Here is a 7,018-nt window from a genome sequence, read left to right on the forward strand (position 1 = left end):
ATCTCCTCCATACCTGCTTCATGCCCTGGAGGACGGGGCTGTGGCCCCCCCACACCCTCTAGCAGATCATTACATGAAGGAACCTTTTTTAAAAAAAAAACAAGCGCGTGGACAGATAGAGCTGGGTGTCATCTGCATAGCAGTGGAAATGTATGCTATGTCTTCTAATGATACTGCCTAAGGGAAGCATGTATAATGTAATCAGAATTGGTCCTAGCACTGAACCCTGTGGAACTCCATAATTAACCTCAGTGTGTGAAGAGGACTCTCCATTTACATGCACAAATTGGAGTCTATTAGATAGATATGATACAAACCACTGCAGTGCAGTACCTGTAATACCTACAGCATGTTCTAATCGCTCTAATAGGATATTATGGTCGACAGTATCGAATGCTGCACTAAGGTCTAGCAGGACAAGCACAGAGATGAGTCCACTGTCAGAGGCCATAAGAAGATCATTTGTAACCTTCACTAAAGCTGTTTCTGTGCTGTGATGAGCTCTGAAACCTGACTGAAACTCTTCAAATAAACCATTCCTCTGCAGATGATCAGTTAGCTGTTTGACAACTACTCTTTCAAGGATGTTTGATATGAAAGGAAGGTTGGAGATTGGCCTATAATTAGCTAAGACTGCTGGGTCTAGAGATGGCTTTTTGAGTAAAGGTTTAACTACAGCCAGCTTGAAGGCCTGTGGTACATAGCCGATCATTAGAGATAGGTTGATCATATTTAAGATCGAAGAATTAATTAATGGCAGGACTTCTTTGAGCAGTTTTGTAGGAATGGGGTCTAAAAGACACGTTGATGGTTTGGAGGAAGTAATTATTGAAGTTAACTCAGAAAGATCAATTGGAGAAAAAGAGTCTAACTTAACATCAATGGTACTAAAGTAGCTGTAGATAATATTACATCTGTGGGATGATTACTGGTAATTTTTTCTCTAATGATAAAAATTTTATTTGTGAAGAAGTTCATGAAGTCATTACTAGTTAACGTTAAAGGGATGGTTGGCTCAAAAGAGCTCTGACTTTTTGTCAGCCTGGCTACAGAGCTGAAGAGAAACCTGGGGTTGTTCTTATTTACTTCAATCAGTGACGAATAGTAAGATGTTCTGGCCTTGCGGAGGGCTTTCTTATAAAGCAGCAAACTATTTCTCCAGGCTAAATGATGATCCTCTAAATTTGTGACACGCCATTTCCTCTCCAGATTACGAGTCATCTGCTTTAGGCTACGTGTTTGAGAATTATACCACGGAGTCAGGTACTTCTGATTAGAGACCTTAGTTTTCAGAGGAGCTACAGTATCCAGAGTCGTAGATTAGGCAAGGCAAGGCAAGGCAAGTTTATTTGTATAGCACAATTCAACAACAAGGTGATTCAAAGTGCTTTTGATTAGAAACATCCTGTCTCAAAGTGATGGTAAAAAAGTAGTTCCAGCATTTGTTACTTCTTGGTTGGACTATTGTAATTCATTATTATCAGGTTGTCCTAAAAGTTTCCCTGAAAAGGCTTCAGTTAATCCAAAAGTGTATTGACAGGGACTATAAAAAAAGATCACATTTACGTCTCTTAATTGGCTCACTGTTAAATCTAGAATTTGATTTAAAATCTTTTATCTCATGCAAAGGTTCTTTGAATACTAGGCCCCATATTTATAAGAAAGAAAAAAAGAGGAGAAAAAGTGGAGAAAAAATGAAGTTTTGAAGATTTTGAAAATGTGAAGTTTTCGATGTGTTACTATTGACAAGACTCAGGAGAACAGTGTAATGAAAACAGAAAAAGACATATTCTAATCAAGGTCAGTTAAGATCATGGTTAGAGTTGAGGCTGTCACCAATAATGACTTAGACCTCAAAGGGTTAATGCAGTTCATCTATTTTAATTGTATTTATATCTAAACCATCAGCTTGCCTTAAACACAACAAAAGTGTTTCTTTACACAGACAAAAGTCTGGATGCAAACCTCAAGTCTTTGGATCGAGGGTTTCATGTTTTCTACAAGGATCTAGCCAAAACACAACTGGCATGACAAATATTCTGACACTGAGGTCAAAACTTCACTAATCCCCTCTTTTACAAAGCTGTAATTTGTGTACGACTGCCTCCATGCCAGAACAAAGAGGAGTGTGGAATATTGTTAGTGAGACTAACAGCACTGAAAAATTGCATTTCTCAAATTCAGTTTCCATTTGCCTTTCCGGAGAAATATCTTTGTTCTCCTGGATGATCCGCAGACCTCACTGTAAAAGGGTTTTGTTGGAAGTACTTTCTATTAGAAATATAGTCCTATCAACACTGCTGACAGCTAAGTAACCAGAAGCTTTTTTTGTAAAGGAATCGTGGCACAGTCACATTTCATCACAAACAAAATTCCACTCACATTTATTGTACTCACAACAACATTTCATTAAAATAGTAATTTGGGTTGTGCTTTTTCATCAGTCTGTTTTATGTGAAGTTACAGTATGCGAACAAATATAGAAAAGAACCACAATAAAGGTTTTGAGCATTCAGTGTCATGTTTGTTGTGACAATTTGGTATTGAAACTGTTTTGATATCTCTTTCAAAAGCCATTATTCTCTTGTAGCATTTTTCCCCCCAGTCGTTTATTGGCATCCAACTGGAGAATTAATACCACCAACAGGGTCTTGAATAATCAGGTCCCATCTTATCTTAAAGAACTCACAAAACAACAGAGCACTTTGATTCGGACTGCAGACTTATTTGTGGTTCCTAGAGTGTTTACAAGTAGAATGGGAGGTAGAGCCTCCAGCTTCCAGGCCCCTCTTCTGCTCCCAGTTTGGATTCCCTCCCCTTTTAAGATTAGGCTTAAAACATTCCTTTTGATAAAGCTTATGATAAAAGCTGGATCAGGTGACCCTGAACCCTCCCCTAGTTATCCTGCAATAAGCATAGGTTGCTGGGGCTTTGCCATTTTTCAGTCACCTGTTTTCACTCCATCTTTTACACCATGTTGCATTTAATCATTAGTTATTAATAATCTTTGGCTCGCCTGTCCCTGAGCCTGGATCTGACTGAGATTTCTTCCTGTAAAAAAAGAGTGTTTTTCCTTTCCTGTTGCCAGATGCTTGCTCTTAAGGGGTCGTTGTTGGGATTTTCTTAAAATTCTTGCAGGGTCTTTACCTTACAATAAAAGCATGTTGAGGTGACATTTTACGTAGGTAGGTAGGTAGATAATTAATTCTAGCACTGCCAGAGTTTTTAAAAACTAATTCTGTAAACTCTGCACATCAAATATTAGGTGTCACTTTCTCCTTGCACCAGCATCCAAGGCTTGGATGCGTTCCTTCGACATTTTAGTTACCCCTCTCTGATTCCCATGTTTGACAGAGTTTCTGGTCTCTCTCACTGTTAAACTGGACTCCAGGCTGACACTTCACCATCACTCTCCACGCTAAACCCACCGAGGTTGACAAGTTCTGGAGTTTATCAGCCACACAAGCAAGGATGGTGGTAATTATTAGCTTTAATATTTAAAGGCCCTGTGTATATACTATTTGTTGGATTGATACAGTAGCATGAATGTTACTAAAATGCTATATGTTGATCAGAATATGTTCACTTATGAAGTCAGGGACTTTTAGTGGCTCTAATCAAAATAGACGTTGGTTGTTTTGTGACGCTATGAGTCTATGTTTCAGAGTTACTTACAGATTTCCATTCATCGATCCCTTTTCTTGTTTGCTTAACCAAAGCTGGTTGAGTGAGTCTCTCAGTCCAAACCATCTCACCTGGCTCCATTTGAGGCGAAGGGCAGCGGCTCAATTCCAAACTCCCTCTGAATGTCCAAGCTCCTCATCCCAGCTCTAATGCCCAGCCACATTATGGAGGGAATTAATTTCAGTCACTTTTATCCATTTCAGCCAAACATCTTTAAACCAACTACTTTTTTAGCACGACCTCGGTGGATGGATTATTTAAAAAAAATGAATTATTTTGGAACCTATAAGAACAGCAGTTCCCGTTGGAGGAGGAGGTCGTGGTACAGTTCCAAACAAACTCCAGAGCGACTCATTTATGGTTCGCTTGAAGTTGAATTGGATTTTTCTCTTTGTGAAAACAAACCAAATGATGGGGAAAGCTAAGTTTATAAACTCATCAATTACAAGAGTAAATGAACTATAAGTGTGAAAAAGCCTGAACTCTTAAATTTCACTGGGAACTCTTGCCATACTTCAAAACATGAGTGATTGAGTGATTGTGAGATTGATTGTGGGTTGAAAAGGGGTACTGTCTTGTGTCTACTACCATTCAACTGGTTATCACCAGTCAACCCCTTTCTTTTGTCAGTGCCCCTGACAAAAAGGGGGGAGGTACTGTCTTTTTCAGGGGTACTAACAAAGTTGACTGGTTATCACTAAATATTTCTTGGACTCTGACTCACACCCTGGGATTTGCCAATAAGTGTGTAAGTGGTACGAGACGCAATGCGCAAAGAAATGGAAAAACCCACAGCACATTTTAGCTCCTTAGCACTTAAAGCCAGCATTGAATAGATTGATACTTGCATTCATAGAACTTGAAATACAACAAATAATTATCATTATAGCTCAGATCTGACCACAGTGACCTTGCAGCTGCATTGAATCAATTATACCTTAATGACTTGTTTGCTTCATGTGTTTGACATTCTCCTCCAGAAGCAGCATTGAGTTGCATCTCCAAGCTTTGCTATGAGTGTTGTTAGGTCTGGCCTCAGCTTACAGAACAAACAAAACAGAGGAACATTTCTGCACTGAAACAGCGGGCCAAGAAGTGTCCGGCAATGTTGAGTGTGTGTACATAAAGCTGCCATGAGAAGCAGATAAACGTTTAAAATATTAATTATTTGATCGTTATCTCCCGGCTGGAGCAAAACAGAATGCAGTCTAAGAGTGCAAAAGTATGTGAAAGATATTTTCTGGCAAATACACAAAACAGATAACCAGTCTCAGAAATGTAGAGAACTAACTACTAGTATCAGAGGTTATGTAATTTTTTATTTAATATTCCACATGGAGGCCTCTTCTTACCCAAACTAAAGCTTTCACCGGCCTGAATATGTCCTAGTTATCACTCCATGTCTCCATGTCAACAACTTTTTATGAACCCTCTTCTAAATATAAACTACACTCATGAATAAACATGTCTGATTACAATATTTACTCTGCTAATAAATAATCCTTAATGATTTTTAATCTACAACTTTCTTTCTAAATAACTTGCTCATAGAAACATATCCAAGTGTATGCATTAATTCATGCATGAGCACGAGTAATTAATAGTGGTAAAGTTCTATTGTGAATGCCACAGTGTGAGGTTTTATTTAAGGACTCTTTGCTTTTTGTTTAGAGTCTGGTGCTGAGACTGTGTTTTGGGAGAATGTAAATGGATGATAAATCTTTGAAGTACAGAGCTGACAACCTTCCCAAAACCCTCCTCCTCTCTGTTTTCCTAAACCAGAGCTAATCTCTCCTTTCATCTCGAGCATGGGGGCGCTGACAAAAACATATATTACTAACAGAGCATGTGTGAACAGTAAATGTATGAATCTATGGGGGATTGGGGAGGGAGAAGATGATATGAAGAAATAACAGGTATTTTTCATTTTGCCAGCTCAAGGACATATAGAGCTGCTGAAAAGGAATTAGAGGGTTGAGTCCTGTGTCACAGACCTGTTAACAGCGTCAATGGCCAATATTATGTCCCACCGCAGGATCCTGGCTACTATTGAAAAGCGCCTTCAGCTATTAGAAAAAACAAATCTGTCCATGAGCTATTAAGTAAGCTAGCACTGTTAGAGAAAACAGAAACCATCAGTTTCCATCAGTGTAGGAAAAGTACCAGCTGATCTGAGATGTATATTTAGATCCCCCTTGTTCCTCCTACAGTATCCTCGGCCTTATATTTACTTACTCCGTGTGTAACAGGTAATGAGTCAGAACAGGAAGTGTGGTGTCATGACTACCTAAGTCAAGGATTTCTCTGTTAGCTTAGTCATTCATCTTCATTAGCTCATTCCAATGAAACTCAACAACTGAAATTATGCGCTGCATGTTTCTATACTAGGACCAAAACACAAGCACTTAAAGGGCCAGTACTCTGCTAAGTGGTAAGCCATTTTCACATGGGAACTTAGGGTAAAATCAGGAGAATTCGTTTAGGTTAGGTCACTGCTCAAAGATGCCCTTTCCCAAAACACACACTGATTCTATTCATGCTTATTATGGAAAGAATTTATAGGCGTAGCCAGGTGCCTTCTAATTGGTTGGTCACAGAATCTCATCTCTGCTTTTCATGTATGATATGTTTCTGTTGGCTTCATCAGGTGGTGGCCTCCAGCTCACACTGTAGTGGTTCACAACCAAGTGTGAAAGAAATTAGAATCGGCACCTCCAAGTCTGATGCCATCGTCCACAGCCGTAAAAGGGTGATGTCCACTCCAGGTCAGGGCCGAGTTACCTGCCCCAAGTGGAGGAGTTTAAGTGAAGGGAGCTTTGGGTGGTGACCAAAAGAACAAGAGTGTGGATGTAAGCTGCGGACATGAGCTTTCTCCGAAGGGTAGCTGGCCTCTCCCTTAGCGATAAGGTGAGGAGTTTAGCCATCCTTGAGGGGCTCAGAGTAGAGCCGCTACTTCTCCACATCCAAAGGAGCCAGCTGAGGTAGTTCGGGCATCCTACAAGGATGCCTCCTGGGTGAGGCCCCAGGGGAAGAGCCAGGACACGCTAGAGAGATTATATCTCTCAGAATGCCTTGGTGTTCCTCTGGACAGGCTGGAGATGGTGGCTGGGGAGAGGGTGGTCTGGGCTTCTCTGCTTAAGCTGCTGCCCCTGGATAAGCAGAAGAAGATGGATGTAACAATGATGGATAGAATATAATGTATTAATTTTGGGGTGAAACTGTATAGCAAGACTTAATCATTTTGGTGAACTGGTTGGTTAAATATAATTGAAAGAAAGAAAAAAAGGTTCATAATTTTATTTTAAGGGTCTTCCTGCATGTTTGCATTTTTTCT

This window comes from Astatotilapia calliptera, chromosome 8 (assembly GCF_900246225.1).
Source record: "Astatotilapia calliptera chromosome 8, fAstCal1.2, whole genome shotgun sequence".
NCBI lineage: Eukaryota > Metazoa > Chordata > Actinopteri > Cichliformes > Cichlidae > Astatotilapia > Astatotilapia calliptera.